The sequence below is a fragment of the Mirounga leonina genome, unplaced genomic scaffold, assembly GCF_011800145.1.
Source record: "Mirounga leonina isolate KUSES-001 unplaced genomic scaffold, KU_Mleo_1.0 Mir_420, whole genome shotgun sequence".
Lineage (NCBI taxonomy): Eukaryota > Metazoa > Chordata > Mammalia > Carnivora > Phocidae > Mirounga > Mirounga leonina.
In genome coordinates, this window is record NW_023270741.1 from 1 (window position 1) to 14,208 (window position 14,208).

The 14,208-nt window shown below is 55.8% G+C and overlaps 1 pseudogene; it reads right to left on the bottom strand.

Annotated features, from left to right (window-relative positions):
• Positions 1-11,456: 11,456 nt before the first annotated feature.
• LOC117998975 lies at positions 11,457-12,330 on the bottom strand (annotated as a pseudogene).
• Positions 12,331-14,208: the final 1,878 nt, after the last annotated feature.

Here is a 14,208-nt window from a genome sequence, read left to right on the forward strand (position 1 = left end):
CTAGACATTTTCCATACTTCAGGGAACAGGGCAGACAAATGTCCCTGCCCCGCGGGCCTCTTTCTAGGTGGGGGTCCGCCGCTAAGCCTAGACGACAAAGCAGAGATGGGCACACGACGTTCCGTGGGACGCCCTGCCGGCCTCCTCTACATACGGATCCCTCTGCTCTCATTGTCCGAAGGATGACGGGCCCTAGGACGAAGAGCCCTTGTCTCCGAGGTGGTGAGGGAACGCGGGGGACCGGTCACCTGCGGAGCCATGGGTCTCGTGCACATCTGCCGCAGGGCTGGGTTATGGTACAGGAGCTGTGGGCAGGTCGTCTGTGCACACCTGGCCATGACACACCTGGCTGGCCCTCTCGGTGGGGAGGCCTGCGTGCCTGGTGCACCTCTCCCCCACCTACCCCTGGAGGAGCAGGCACGTTCAAGCCTTTCCATGACTGACCCTCAGGGACAGTTGGGAACCTGGTTCAAGAGAGGCAGGGACTGGCCCAGGACAACTGAGGGGTGCAGAGTCCAAGGAGCTGCTCTCCAGTCCTAGGCCATTCCCAACCCTCCCATGAGGTTTGCTTTGGGGGTGACAGTCCTTCAGATCCTCGGGAAGAGCTACCCACCCTGTCCCATGTGGGGACATGACCTTGGCAACCCCAGGCACGTAGAGGCACGTGCACCTGCACACCCACCCCCCCACACACACCCACACACACACACACCACTCTGACTGCCCAGCTGGGGGTCAGAATGGGAGGACACCCTGGGAGCGAGGTGGGTGACAAGGGGGAAAGAAGAAACAGGTTGCAGACAGCTGGGCCATGGGGCAGGGCATCTGGACTCCTGGCAAGTACCCAGATCCATAGCATGGGGAGGGGAGAGAGGCCAGGCTGAGGGTCACGGGTCCCCAAGGGGCCCATGGGGTTTCAAGGGCACTGGGAGAGGACAGGGTCTGGGTTCCGGTATCCATCACCAGCCTGGGCACTTGGAAGCAGGAAGAGATACCCACCACCAGGTCCAGAGGGGCTCCAGCACAAAGGCCTCAGCTTACTCTTCTGTCACTTGGGCTGTAGAGATGCAGTGTCCCTAGGGTCCCACAGGCTTGTGGGAGAGTCTGTTGGCCTTGGACCTCCATCCCCGACCCCCTGTGCTCCCAGTCCTGGGAAAATGCTTTGTACTCCCTCGAGGTCCTTTGGAGCAGGGGACAGACTGGGGGCTTGGGGGGCTGAGGACCTGGGTACGCAGAACGTGGCAGAGCACTGACCACTAGTCTGGGGACCAAGGCCAAGACCCTCCTTGTTGCAGCCTCTGGGTCTCCATTTGGAAGAGGTTCCAGATTCACTGCTCTGGTCCAGGTGACAAGGCCTTAGGAAGGAATGGAGCACCGGGACAGAAGAGGGAAACACGGACAAGGGAGGCTTCTGAGGTTTCTCACATCACCCCTGGAGTCCACAGATCCTGCTCCTGTGAGAGACACAGAGACAGAGACAGAAACAGATAAGGAGATGGAGAATGAACACACGACAGAGGGAACCAGAAGAAGTCACAGACTTTGCTCCATCAGCTTGGAAATGACATCCCAGCATTTGGCCCCATTGTCTTCCTGAGAGCGCGGTCACACAGGCCATCCACCCCGGAGGGGAGGGGATTCCACAGGGATGTGTGAGCAGGATGCGGGAATGCCGGGGAACCACTGTGGGGACTGCCCAGCACATGGGCGCAGACGAGGCCCCGGGGCCTGAGCCTAAACCTAATGGGAGCCCCTGGAAGTGTGCGTCACCAGGGGACAAGGTCGGAATCCGTTCATTGCAACCTTCCCACAGGGGCTGGGAACAGGCAAGAAGGGGGTGGCTTTGCCCAGACCCCAGAGCAGACCCAGGCCCCTCTGAGCTGTGCTCCATGTCCCACCCAGCCCCTGGCTCATCCTTGCATTGCCAAATGTGCCCCAGCCTCCTGGGATAGCAGGTCCGGAATGTATGTAGAGGTCCTACCCCTAATGGCGTCCCTAGGAGTAGAAGCCAGAACACCCCACTGTGCAGATGGGGAGCCTGGGGAGGCCCTGAGAGGCACAGGGTCTGTCCAGGGTCACAGCCGTGGGCACGCACAGGAGCCCAGTCTGAAGCCAGCTCTGTGTCCTCACAGCGGGGACACCGGCTGCACCCAGGCCTTGGGAAGGCTGTGGGTGGGCTGTGAGGGAGTCACTGTATGGATGGGGCATGGGGGGAGGGGGAGCATTGAGCAGCTGGGGGAGGGGGTCCTCGGGGGCGGGGATCTTGTGTGAGGAGGAAGTTGGGTAAGGGGACCTCAGGCAGTGGTGACCTCACTTCCCTGACAACAGAGTCCAACAGAATTTGGAACCCAGGTAACAAGGCACCCACATTCCAGAGACAGCCCCCTGCCCAGCTCATTTCGTTGGAGATCATCCAACCATGAACATGTGGGCTTGTTGCCTCCCTAAGTCTGGAGGCTGCAGGCTGAAGAAAGCCGCCCTGCAAACGCTGGCCCCCGCTGGGGATGTTCGATCAGGGCTCCCCACCGCCTCTGGCCGTTTAGCCGGAAGGACCGAAAGGTGACACCAGGAGGCCCAGAGCCGGCCACCCAGCCCCACAGGGTCTAATCCACCTGGGCAGCCCCAGGTCCCCTCCCCTCCATGTGTGTGTGTGTGTGTGTGTGTGTAAAGAGGGGTCATGCAGGGTGGGGCCACCCTGAGCAGGAGCAGGCTGATGAGAGGTCAGATTCCCAGTGGGCAGGTCATGTTCAAGGTCAAGGCTGGCCGTGTGGGATGGGGTGTGTGGGCGCTGCCCCTTCTACCCAGGGTTTATCCCGATAGCCCTGCAGGGATGGGTCACTGCATCCCGGGTGCAGGGCTGTGCACTCACAGGTCTGTGTCTGATCTGGGAGCAGGGGGACTGGGCAGGAGGACAGTGAGGATGGCCGGGCAGGGCTGTGATGCCTCCCGCCGGCTACCCGTCCCTGTCTTTGCAGAAGGCCACGGATGACCTCCCGAGGCGGCTGGCGGACAGGCCCTCCTCCCTGACGGAGGGGTTGACCCCACAGGCATCCCCAAAAACAAGTGCTGGGGATTGCCGGGCAAGACCTCCAACAGCACCCAGACCACTGTCCCAGGTGGTTGGTCACCGGACAGTGGTCCAGGAGCCGGAGCCCACGGAGACCGAGCCTGAGGGTGAGAAGGCTGGGGCTGGGTGTTTGTGGTGTGTGGGGATGGGTCGGTGCTGGCCCCACAGGCACGGGCCCCCAGAGGCTGGTGTGGGGCCTGGAGCAAAGACTGGGCGCAGAGCATCCAGCGCGTGGACTGCAGTCGGGGAGACACCCCAGGGAGGGCTCCTTCCTGGCTGCGGCTTCTCTGGGAGGCCCTGGGCTGGGTTCTGTCTCCACGGAGAGCAGGCTCGGGGTGAGCTTTTCTCCTCTCACAGCTGCTCCACCACCTGAGGAGCTAGAGCCGGCTCCAACTCCATCGGCAGCTCTGGAGGGAGGGGTGGTGCCTGCAGCGACTTCAGGAGGAGACCAGGAGCCGGCAGGTGACCCGGCACCCACCCACGGACAGCCTGACGTGGACCAGGAAGAACTGGCACCTGCCCCTGACCCAGCTCCTGCTACTGTTCCTGCACCTGACCCAGCTCCTGCCCTGGATCCTGCACCTGCCACTGCTCCAACCCAGCTCCTGATCCTCCTCCTACCCCTTCCCCTGCCCCTGCCAGAGCCACTGCCCCTTCCCCTGCCTGAGCTCCGGTTCCTGCTCCTTCTCCTGCTCCTCTCCATGCCCCTGCCAGACTCCGCTGCCCCTTCCCCTGACCCTTCCTGGGCTCCTGTTCTTGTCCCTGACCCTGCTCCTGCTCATAACCCTACCCCTGCCAGACCTCCTGCCCCTTCCCCTGCCCCTGCCTGAGCTCCTGTTCCTGCTCCTTTTCCTGCTCCTGCTTCTGCCCCTTCCCCTGCAAGACCTGCTGCCCCTGCCCCTGCCTGAGCTCCTGTTCCTGCTCCTGTTCCTGCTCCTGCTTCTGCCCCTTTCCCTGCCAGACCCGCTGCGCCTTCCCCTGCCCCTTCCTGGGCTCCTGTTCTTGTCCCTGCCCCTACTCCTGCCCCTTCCCCTGCCAGACCTGCTGCCCCTTCCCCTGCCCCTGCCCCTGCCCCTGCCCCTGCCTGAGCTCCTGTTCCTGCTCCTTCTTCTGTCGCTGCCCCTGCCCCTGTGCCTGCCGGAGCTCCTGTTCCTGCTCCTTACCCAGGTCCTGCCCTGGATCCTGCACCTGCCATGACTGCTGATCCTGTCCCTCCCCTTGCCCCCGCCCCTAGCCCTGCTCTTGCAACTGGCCCTGCCCCTGGCCCTGCTCTTACACCTGGCCCTGCCCCTGGCCCTGCCCCTATCCCAACCCCTGCCCCTACTCCTGCTCCCGCAGGGCTCCCAGAGCCACATCCAGAGCCCACAGCCCTGCGGGGAGAGCTCCTTGTACAATTGCCCTTAGTACCATCGCTGGACACTGACGCCCCGCCAGATTGTTTCATCCCCTCCCCCTATATTCTTTCTCTCTGGTTCATATTGTTCTGGTTCATATTGTTCATTTTCATGTTCTGTATACTGTTTATTATTTGTTTTAAATAAAATTACTTGTTTTCAACTGAACATGTGATGAGCATAAGTACATTCCCAACGCTGTGCCACCACACCCCAGAACATTGCTGCGGAATATCTCGTGTCCCAAAGGAGTCCCCAAACCAGAAGCCCCCCTGCCCATTTCTCCCCCAGCCCAGACCCTGGAAACCCCTAAGCTGCTTTCTCTCCCTGTTCCTTTCCCTGTTCTGGATGTTTCTGTAAGTGGAATCACGCAATAGGTGCCTTTGTGTCTGCCCACCGATTTTCATTGGGGACTTGTTTTCATCTGTGTTTATTTGTCATAAAATTTCCCTTATTCGATATTAAAATGCCTGATGGATTACAGATCAGATGTAATCAGAGAGGCCGCTTTAGGAATTATGGGCCGAGACCCCTGTTCCTGCTGGGACACCACAGCCTGACCCCAGACAGGACAGGGCTGGCTCCTCCTGTGGCCCACACAGAAACCAGGGAAATGCAGAAGCTGGGAGACACACCACAAAGGGCAAAAGCATTGCTCACAACCCAAGGCCAGAGAAAGGTTTCCGATGCCTCTTGTCCAAACAACACACCAAGTCACTGGGTTCCACAAGGACAGACACCAAACGCATGCAAGTCCAAGGGGGGAGGACAGGCACGTGCAGAGTCAGAGATGAGGGAGCTCCCGGGGAAGGACTCTGGCAAAGGAAACCCTATGGAGGCAGCACTGGTCACCCTGAGACTGGCAGGTGTCTGGTCTGGGGAGAACGTGAGGAAGCGGGGATCCCCTGCAGGTACCCTGGAGAGAAGGGTGACAGGCACCCCTGCCTGGGAGAACAGTGAGCAGCACCCATCCCAGGCCACACGAGCACCTGGCATGCTTGGCCTCTGACCAACCCCTGGAAACTCCGGCTCGGTTTTTCACAGATGTGTTTTCAGGAGTGTTTATCACAGCAGTGGTGGAGAGAGCAGGGAATGGAACAACGCTAATGCCCAAGGAGATGGATGGGATCCACAGTCCCAGTCCTCAGGATAGAATGTCCTGTAGCCACTGTCACATTGTCATTCGGGGCACAGGATCCGGGAAGCCCCTCCTGAGACCCCTCCTGCCACCCTGTTCCTGGGAACATTCAGAATTGGAGGAGGAGGAGGTGGAGAGGATCCAGGATGACTGAGGGCCAAGGAGAAGGAAGGTCAGCACTGGGAGGACCTGAGCCACCATCCAGGGCCCAGGCTGTGGTGCCCTCGGACCTCACCCCAAATAAGGGCTCCTGATGGATGGACCCAACTTCTGTGGTTTCCCTCCCTCCCTCCCTCTCTCTCCCTCCCTTTCTCCCATCCTCCCTCCCTCTTACTCCCTCCCTCCTTCCCCCCTTCCTCCCTCATTGAGCAGAGGACCGGGGGTCCCTGCTGTGTACTGAGCACTGGGGCTTCATCAGTGAGCACCCCCCAACCCACATGGTCACGTCCACTGTGGGAGGTGACAGGGGTCAGTCCTCACGGCTAGGAGTGGTGATGAGCACCAAGAATCTGCTCCTGAAAACAGAGGCCAATGCTTAGCACTTCCTCTAGAAAAAATCGAGTCCTGAAAAGTGATGAAGAGTGAGTATATCCTAGACTTCCTGCAGTGTGAGTTCTAATGACAGGTACGCACTGATTCTTAGAACAAACAAAGTAAATTACCCAGTGTCGACTGAGGGGTTGTGACTAACTTTTCTGACCCAATGACAGCATTTCAGCTAACATCTCCAGGGCTTCCAAGTTGTCCCAAGGGTCTCTACGATCCTCTGATCCTTCCATTGACCTCCTTGGGAAGCTCTGTCTTGTCCTCTTCCTTGTCTCCTGCCCCTTCTGGGACCCTTCTCTGGCCTCCCCGCCAGGGCCACCCCCACCAGGACTTCCTGTGCCCCGTGGCCTGGCGCCCGCATCCCATGGGGGTCCTGTGAGCCCGGTGCATTGTGCAAAGCCTGTGCGCTCCCTCTGGGGTCACTTGGCATCTCCCCTGCAGCTGCCTGCATCTTCCTGCACTGGGTCTCCTCCAAGCATTCTGTGAGGCCAACCTGTGTCCGTGTCACGGGCACGGAAGCGAGAGTCCAGAAGGTCCAGATGACCTGCTCCCAGTCCCAACGTGTGGAGCCTGGGCCAAGGATGGTCAGCGAGCAGAGGAGGACTTAAGCCTAGGAAGCCTGAGGGAGGACATGGCACAGTGAGCCTGCAGGAGGAGAGTGAACACCGTGGGGACCTGGCGCTCAGGCCTACTGGGAGACCACATCCCACCCTCACTGGCTCTGTCCCCAGGGCTGGAGGTCGTCCAGGTATCCACCCTCCCAGCCTGTAGGCTGCCAGTGGCTGCCAGGAGAGGAGGCACCTGGTGCAGGAGAGAGCCCTCAGGCAGAGAGGAGGGGGCAGGTACTCCCCCAGCAGCTGGAGGAACTCGGGGTATCCACCCTTGCAGGCTGCAGGCTGGCAGTGGCTGGCAGGAGAGGAGGCACCTGGTGCAGGAGAGAGCCCTCAGGCAGAGAGGAGGGGGCAGGTGCTCCCCCAGCAGCAGGTGCACTGGGTCGGGCTGAGGGGGCATCATTGGACAGCAGTGCCTGCAGCTGGGGTCTCCACACAGACCCTCTCCTTACGCTCAGCACAAGCTTGTCTGGATGGCCTTTGTCCCCCAAATACAAAGTCTGGTCCAGGTCCCCCCCACCAAGTCCTGACTCCCAATCCTTTGTACTCAGCTCAAGTGACAAGAAATGGCCAATAGTTTAGGTGGTGTTGGGTGCACAGGGAAATTTGCTTTTCTGGCCCATGCTGTAACGTTGCTGGCATATTAAAGATCTCAGGGCTCTAAATCAAAAACAGTAAGATGCCGGCGACCCCAGCTGGCTTTCTGGAAACCTGCCTCTGTGCCTTGCAGCCTTCCCATCCCACCAGCTCTGCTCAGAATCCCTCCAGGCCACAGACCCACAGTCTTGGGTCCCAGACAATGTGCCTTCAGAAAGTGATCCCGGTGGGGCAGTAGGACACACTGCAGATTCCAGCAAATCCCCCTCCCAGAAACTGAGGGTACCGCTGGATGAGCTGTCTGAAAACAGCCAGGTCAGGGTTCCAGGAAGACACCAGATGCACAGGAGTCACTGAGGGGCATCTGAAGGTCAGGTATGGGCAGTCACAGCTTCCAGGCCCTTCTTCCCTAAAGCTCCTCATTCCTCAGCCTTTCTTCCAGTGATTCTGCTCGGTTTCTATCTGCCCCAACTGTTATCCATTGCCTAGGCAGCAGAGACTCACATATGCCTTTAATGTTTTGGACAATGAATGTCCACTTCAGTACATAGCCACTTCACTACTGGGAGAGTTGGTAGAAAGCAAAAAGTCACAGAGGACTCCAAGGGTCTGGACTTGGTGTTTCCCTCTCCTGAGATGGGGACACCTGTGGGATGAGCAGGTGGCCAGCTGGTGGGGGGTGGGCAGGGACCTGACGTGGACAGATGGGGTAGGTGAGGCCCGAGGTCCCCGGGGTATGTGCCTGGCATCTGGACTGAATAGGTCTTCAAAGCTGCAGATTGGCTGGGATCATCTTCAGGTGGAGGAGGAAGGTGAGGGGAGCAGAAGGGACTGAGGAGGCTTGGCTTAGACAGGAGAGGGCTGAGACACTCCTTTGGGGGGAAAGTGGGTCAGGTCCAGGCTCACAGGGACAGACCTTGAGGCCATTGGGCTATGTGAAATAAGCCAGTCCCTAAAGGACAAATACGGCAGGACCCCACTTGTGAGGGACAGAGAGCACTCTGATTCATAGAGGTGGAAGGAGCTGCTGGGTGCCGGGGCTGGGGAGGGGAAATGGGGGCTTAGTGTCTCCTGGGTAGAGGTTCAGTTTGGGAGGATGACAAAGTTGTGGCAGTGGATGGAGGCGGCAGGTGCAGAAGAGTGAATATACTTATTGCCACTGAATTGTACCCTGAAACATGCTTAATGGTATCAGGTGTATGTCTATTACACAATAGGAGAGTAGTGAGTCAGGAGGACGGGTCCATCGAAAGTCCCAGGAAGGCCCAAGAGCAGGGATCCTGTATCTTAGTTCTCGCTCTCATGCTCTGCGCCTTGTTGGGTGCCTGAGCTCACAGTGGCATCTCTAAATGCTTGCTAAGACACAGTGCAGGCAGATGGTCCAGAGAGAGTGCACAAACCATCTGTGGGCCCTGAGGAATCCCAACGGCACATGCATCCAGACTGAGTGAGTGCCCACATTTCACAAACACCAGCATAAATAGCCATTTAAAACGAAGGCAGACGCCACTCTGGAAAACACTAGGGAGGTTCCTCAAAAAGTTGAAAAAAGAGCTACCTTATGACCGAGCAATTGCACTACTGGGTATTTACCCCAAAGATACAAATGTAGGGATCCGAAGGAGCACGTGCACCCTAATGTTTATACCAGCAATGTCCACAATAGCCAAACTATGGAAAGAGTCTAAATGTCCATCAACAGATGAATGGATAAAGAAGATGTGGTGTGTGTATATATATATATACAGAGAATATTATGCACCTATCAAAAAAATGAAATCTTGCCATTTGCAACGACGTGGATGGAACTACAGTGTATTATGTTAAACAAAATAAGTCAATCAGAGAAAGACAATTATCCTATGATCTCAGTGATATGAGGAATTTGAGGAACAAGACAGAGGATCATAGGCGAAGGGAGGGAAAAATGAAACAAGACGAAACCAGAGAGAGAGACAAACCATAAGAGACTCTTAATCTCAGGAAACAAACTGAGGGTTGCTGGAGTAGAGGGGGTTGGGAGGCGTGGGGTGACTGGGTGATGGACACTGGGGAGGGTATGTGCTATGGTGAGCACTGTGAATTGTATAAGACCGATGAATCAAAGACCTGTACCCCTGAAACAAATAATACATTATACGTTAATTTAAAATTCACTAAAATAATAAAAATAAAACAAAAGCAGGTGACCTCAAGCTGTATTACAAAGCTGTCATCATCAAGACAGTATGGTACTGGCACAAAACACACACATAGATCAATGGAACAGAATAGAGACCCCAGAAATGGACCCTCAACTCTATGGTCAACTAATCTTCCACAAAGCAGGAAAGAATACCCAATGGAAAAAAGACAGTCTCTTCAATAAATGGTGTTGGGAAAATTAGACAGCCACATGCAGAAGAATGAAACTGGACCATTCTCTCACACCATATACAAAGGTAAACTCAAATTGGATGAAAGACCTCAATGTGACACAGGAATCCATCAAAATCCTAGAAGAGAACACAGGCAGTAACCTCTTCGACCTCAGCCACAGCAACTTCTTGCTAGACACGTCTCCAAAGGCAAGGGTAACAAAAGCAAAAATGAACCTTTGGGACTTCATCAAGATAAAAATCTTCTGCACAGCAAAGGAAACAGTCAACAAAACTAAAAGGCAAGCCATGGAATGGGAGAAGATATTTGCAAATGACATTACAGATAAAGGGCTGGCATCCAAGATCTATAAAGAACTTCTCAAACTCAACACCCAAAAAACAAATAATCCACTCAAGAAATGGGCAGAACACATGAACAGACACTTCTCCAAAGACATACAAATGGCTAACAGACACATGAAAAAATGCTTCACATCACTAGCCATCAGGGAAAAAGAAATTAAAACCACATTGAGATACCACCTTACACCACTCAGAATGGCTAAAATCAACAAGGCAGGAAACAACAAATGTTGGTGAGGATGTGGAGAAAGGGGAACCCTCTTACACTGTTGGTGGGAATGCAAGCTGGTACAGCCACTCTGAAAAACAGTATGGAGTTTCTTCAAGACGTTACAAATAGAACTACCCTACCACCAGCAATTGCACTACTGGGTATTTACCCCAAAGATACAGATGTAGTGAAAAGAAGGGGCACCTGCCCCTCAATGTTCATAGCAGCAATGTCCACAATAGACAAACTGTGGAAGGAGCCGAGATGCCCTTCAACAGACGAATGGATAAAGAAGATGAGGTATATATGTACAATAGAATATTCCTCAGCTGTCAGAAAGGATGAATACCTACCATTTACATTGACATAGATGGAACGGGAGGGGATTATGCTAAGTGAAATAAATAAATCAGAGAAAGACAATTATCATATAGTTTCACTCATATGTGGAATGTCAGGAATATCACAGAGGAATACAGGGGAAGGGAGGGAAAACTGAACAGGAAGAAATCAGAGAGGGAGACAAACCATGAGAGACTCTGGACTCCGGTAAACAAACTGAGGGTTACAGAAGGGAGGAGGGTGGGGGGATGGGGTAACTGGGTGAGGGGTATTAAGGAGGGCACATGTTGTGATGAGAACTGGGTGTTATAGGCAACTAATGAATCACTGAACACTACATCAAAATCTACTGATGTACTATATGTTGGCTAATGAATTTAAATTTAAAAAATTAAATAAAATTAATAAATAAAAAATAAATCCACGGCAGGAAATGCAAATAACCCAGAGGGCGCCATGCTCCTGGAGGCTGAGCTAGCGGTCACGGCCAAGGCCTCTGGCGGTGAGGGGACCGGGGTTCTGAGAGGTGGCTCGGTGCACCCCTGACCCTGAAGCCCCATGGGCATGGCAACATGCAAGGACTGGGAGGGAAGACCCAGCCAGGACCCGTTCTGGCTCCATGGCTGCTACAGGGCTGTCCCAGCCCCACCAGGCGGTGTCTTTTTAGAACTAGAGAGAAAACCTTTTCCCTCAATTGTTCTTTTTAAAAATGGTTGCTCAGCATCGACACAGAAAAACATCTGACATAAAACTGGAGCCGTTCACAGCTGCAAATGACCCAGAAGTGAAGAAAATGTAGTGAACGCAAAGAGAGGACACTGTATCCCCAGGCAGGCCTCCTGTGAGCAGGTGCGGCTGGGGCACTGGACGTGCCCGTGCAGACAGTACTGGACTCCACAGTGTCCCTCGAGGGGACAGAAGTAGGAACCTGCTCTGATGGCTCCGCTGAAGTCAGCACCCCCTGCTGGAGACGGGGACAGCCCCTCATGAGTTCCGGGTGTCCTGGTGATTCTTGGGCACGGCCCAAATCTCAGCTTCTTCATGACCCGGGGCCAGCCCAGCAGCTGCACACAGGTCCTCCAGGGCCAGCCCAATAGCTGTGGGTCCCGCAGGTCCTCCAGGGACAGCACCTTGGTGGGCTTGTATTCCAGCAGGTACCTGTTCAGGTCGCTCTTATCGTACCAGATGGCCTCGATCCCATTGGCCCAGTTGACCACCATCACCTGGTGACAGGCTAAGGTCAGTCGGTGAACCTCTGCCACAACCCCCCCAAAAAGGCCCCCATGTAGTAGAAGTCACCCTGGTCCTTGGGGATGTGGGCCTGGGCCTGGGACCAGCGCTCATAGCTTAAGTCCTCACGGGCCACCCAGTAGAAACCGGGTTGCAGGGTGCCAAAGAGGGGGGACAGGATCTCCATGCCCATGTGGTCACAGAACTTCATGTCTACATCCCCGCACACCATGTCATCCACCTCATAGAGGAAGCACTCCTCATAGAAGCAGCTCATGATCACCATGTGCTGCATGGACACATCCTGCCAGTGTGGGGCACCGCAGACCTCAAGAACCACCACCCTTCAGTGCTCCTGGAGGGGCACACGGGACACAGCAACGAGCTGGTCGGTGAAGACATAGTAGATGACCCTGTGTCCACCATGAAGTGATTCTGCAGGAACAGCTCCAGGAAGACCCCGTATCCACAGGGGCAGGGGACAGGGCAGGAAGAGGGTCACTGCCAGAGGCTGGCAGCAGGACCCCAGAGCTGGGGGTCATGGACGTGTGCACCTTCTTCATGGGGACAGGCCCTGTGCTGCTTTAAGGAACAGCCACCCTGGCTTGTCCTGAGCAAGTCCACTGGCAGGGCCTCCCTACCTTCTGCTCCCAGAGATAGGGGCCATCAGCACCCCATCTTACACAGGGGAGCCTGAGGCTTAGGAGGCTGGAAACCCATGCAGCCCCACTCTCAACATGCTGGAGCCAGGAACACCCCCCTGTCCTGAGCTCCCAGGCAAACCCTGCAGGTGCCCTCCCCTGGCTGAACCCCTGCAGGTTCTGTCCCCACCTGCCATGAGTTGAGCACCTTTGGGCACAGCCCGTGTTTCTATGTCCTACAGACTGGGTAGAATCAGCAGGGCCGGCCAGCTGGCCCATTTTACTTTGAGTGGGCTGTCGCTGGTCCCCAACAGAGCTGTCTCCACCCCCTATAGGGTCCTCCCTTGAAGGCTACTGGGCCTCTGGCTGACAAGGTCCATCAGTAAACCACTGGTATTCCTAGGAGGGGTCACCCTCGAACTCCCCAGATCAGGAATCAGGTTCAGCCCATGGGCAGCGAAGGGGAAAGATGACCCCTGGAAAAAGGGGGCTTGCTTAGGCCCCAGCCTTGAATCCAAGGGGGTGAGCTTCTGGGTCCAGGTCTACATCTCCCTGGCCCCAAAACATTGGAAGTCTTGTCCAACTGCCTCACATGGCTGGTCCCCCTTTGAGGGGACTACCTGCCCCTCACTGTGGGGACAGCAGCTCCCCCATTGTCAGCAAGTGTGGTGAGCCCCTCTGAGACTGATTTTTTTTAAGATTTTATTTATTTGACAGAGAAAGAGACAGCTAGAGAGGGAACACAAGGAGGGGGAGAGGGAGAGGGAGAAGCAGGCTCCCTGCTGAGCAGGGAGCCTGACATGGGACTTAATCCCAGGCCCCTGGGATCACGACCTGAGCCGAAGGCAGACGCTTAAGGACTGAGCCACCCAGGCGCCCTGAGACTGGCTTTTTTACACAGGCACTAAGACTACTTCCCTGTGCCTACCCCATACCTCGCAGGTTAGTAAATCGCTCACACAGGGAAGGTGGATACTACATATAAATATGGGACGAGCACATACACCCAGCAGACATGAGTCAGGTCACCAGGGGGCAAGTAGAGGCCCAGCCAATGGGGGAACAAGCCAGACATGATGCAAGGGGAGAGAAGAGTGCTCCTGGCAGAGGGCACAGAGAATGTAAAGGATTGGAGTCAGGCCCAAGGAACATGTGGGACAACCACACAGCTTGGTGGCCCACAGAGGGGGGCTGCAGTGGGAGAGGTGAGGCTGGAGAGTACAGACAGGTGGGGAGCGGATCGCAGAGAGCCTCAAAGGTTATGTTCTGAAATGATCAATCTGGTTACCGGAGGAGAATGGTCTCTATAGAGCAGAGGACAGGGAGACCCTAACCCTAACCCTAACCCTAACACTAACCCTAAACCTAACCCTAACCCCTAACCCCTAACCCTAACCCGTACACTAACCCGTACCCTAACCCTAACCTTACCCTAAACCGTACCCTAACCTGAACCCTAACCCTAACCCTAACCACTAACCCCTAAACCCTAACCCGTACCCTAACCCTAACCCTCGCCCTACCCTAACCCGTACCCTAACCCGTACCCTAAACCGTACCCTAACGCTAACCCTAACCCGTAACCTAACCCGTACCCGTACCCTAACCCTAACCCGTACCCTAACCCGAACCCTAACCCGTAACCTAATCCTAACCCGTACCCTAACCAAGCCATACCCTAACCCGTACCCTAACCCGTACCCATACC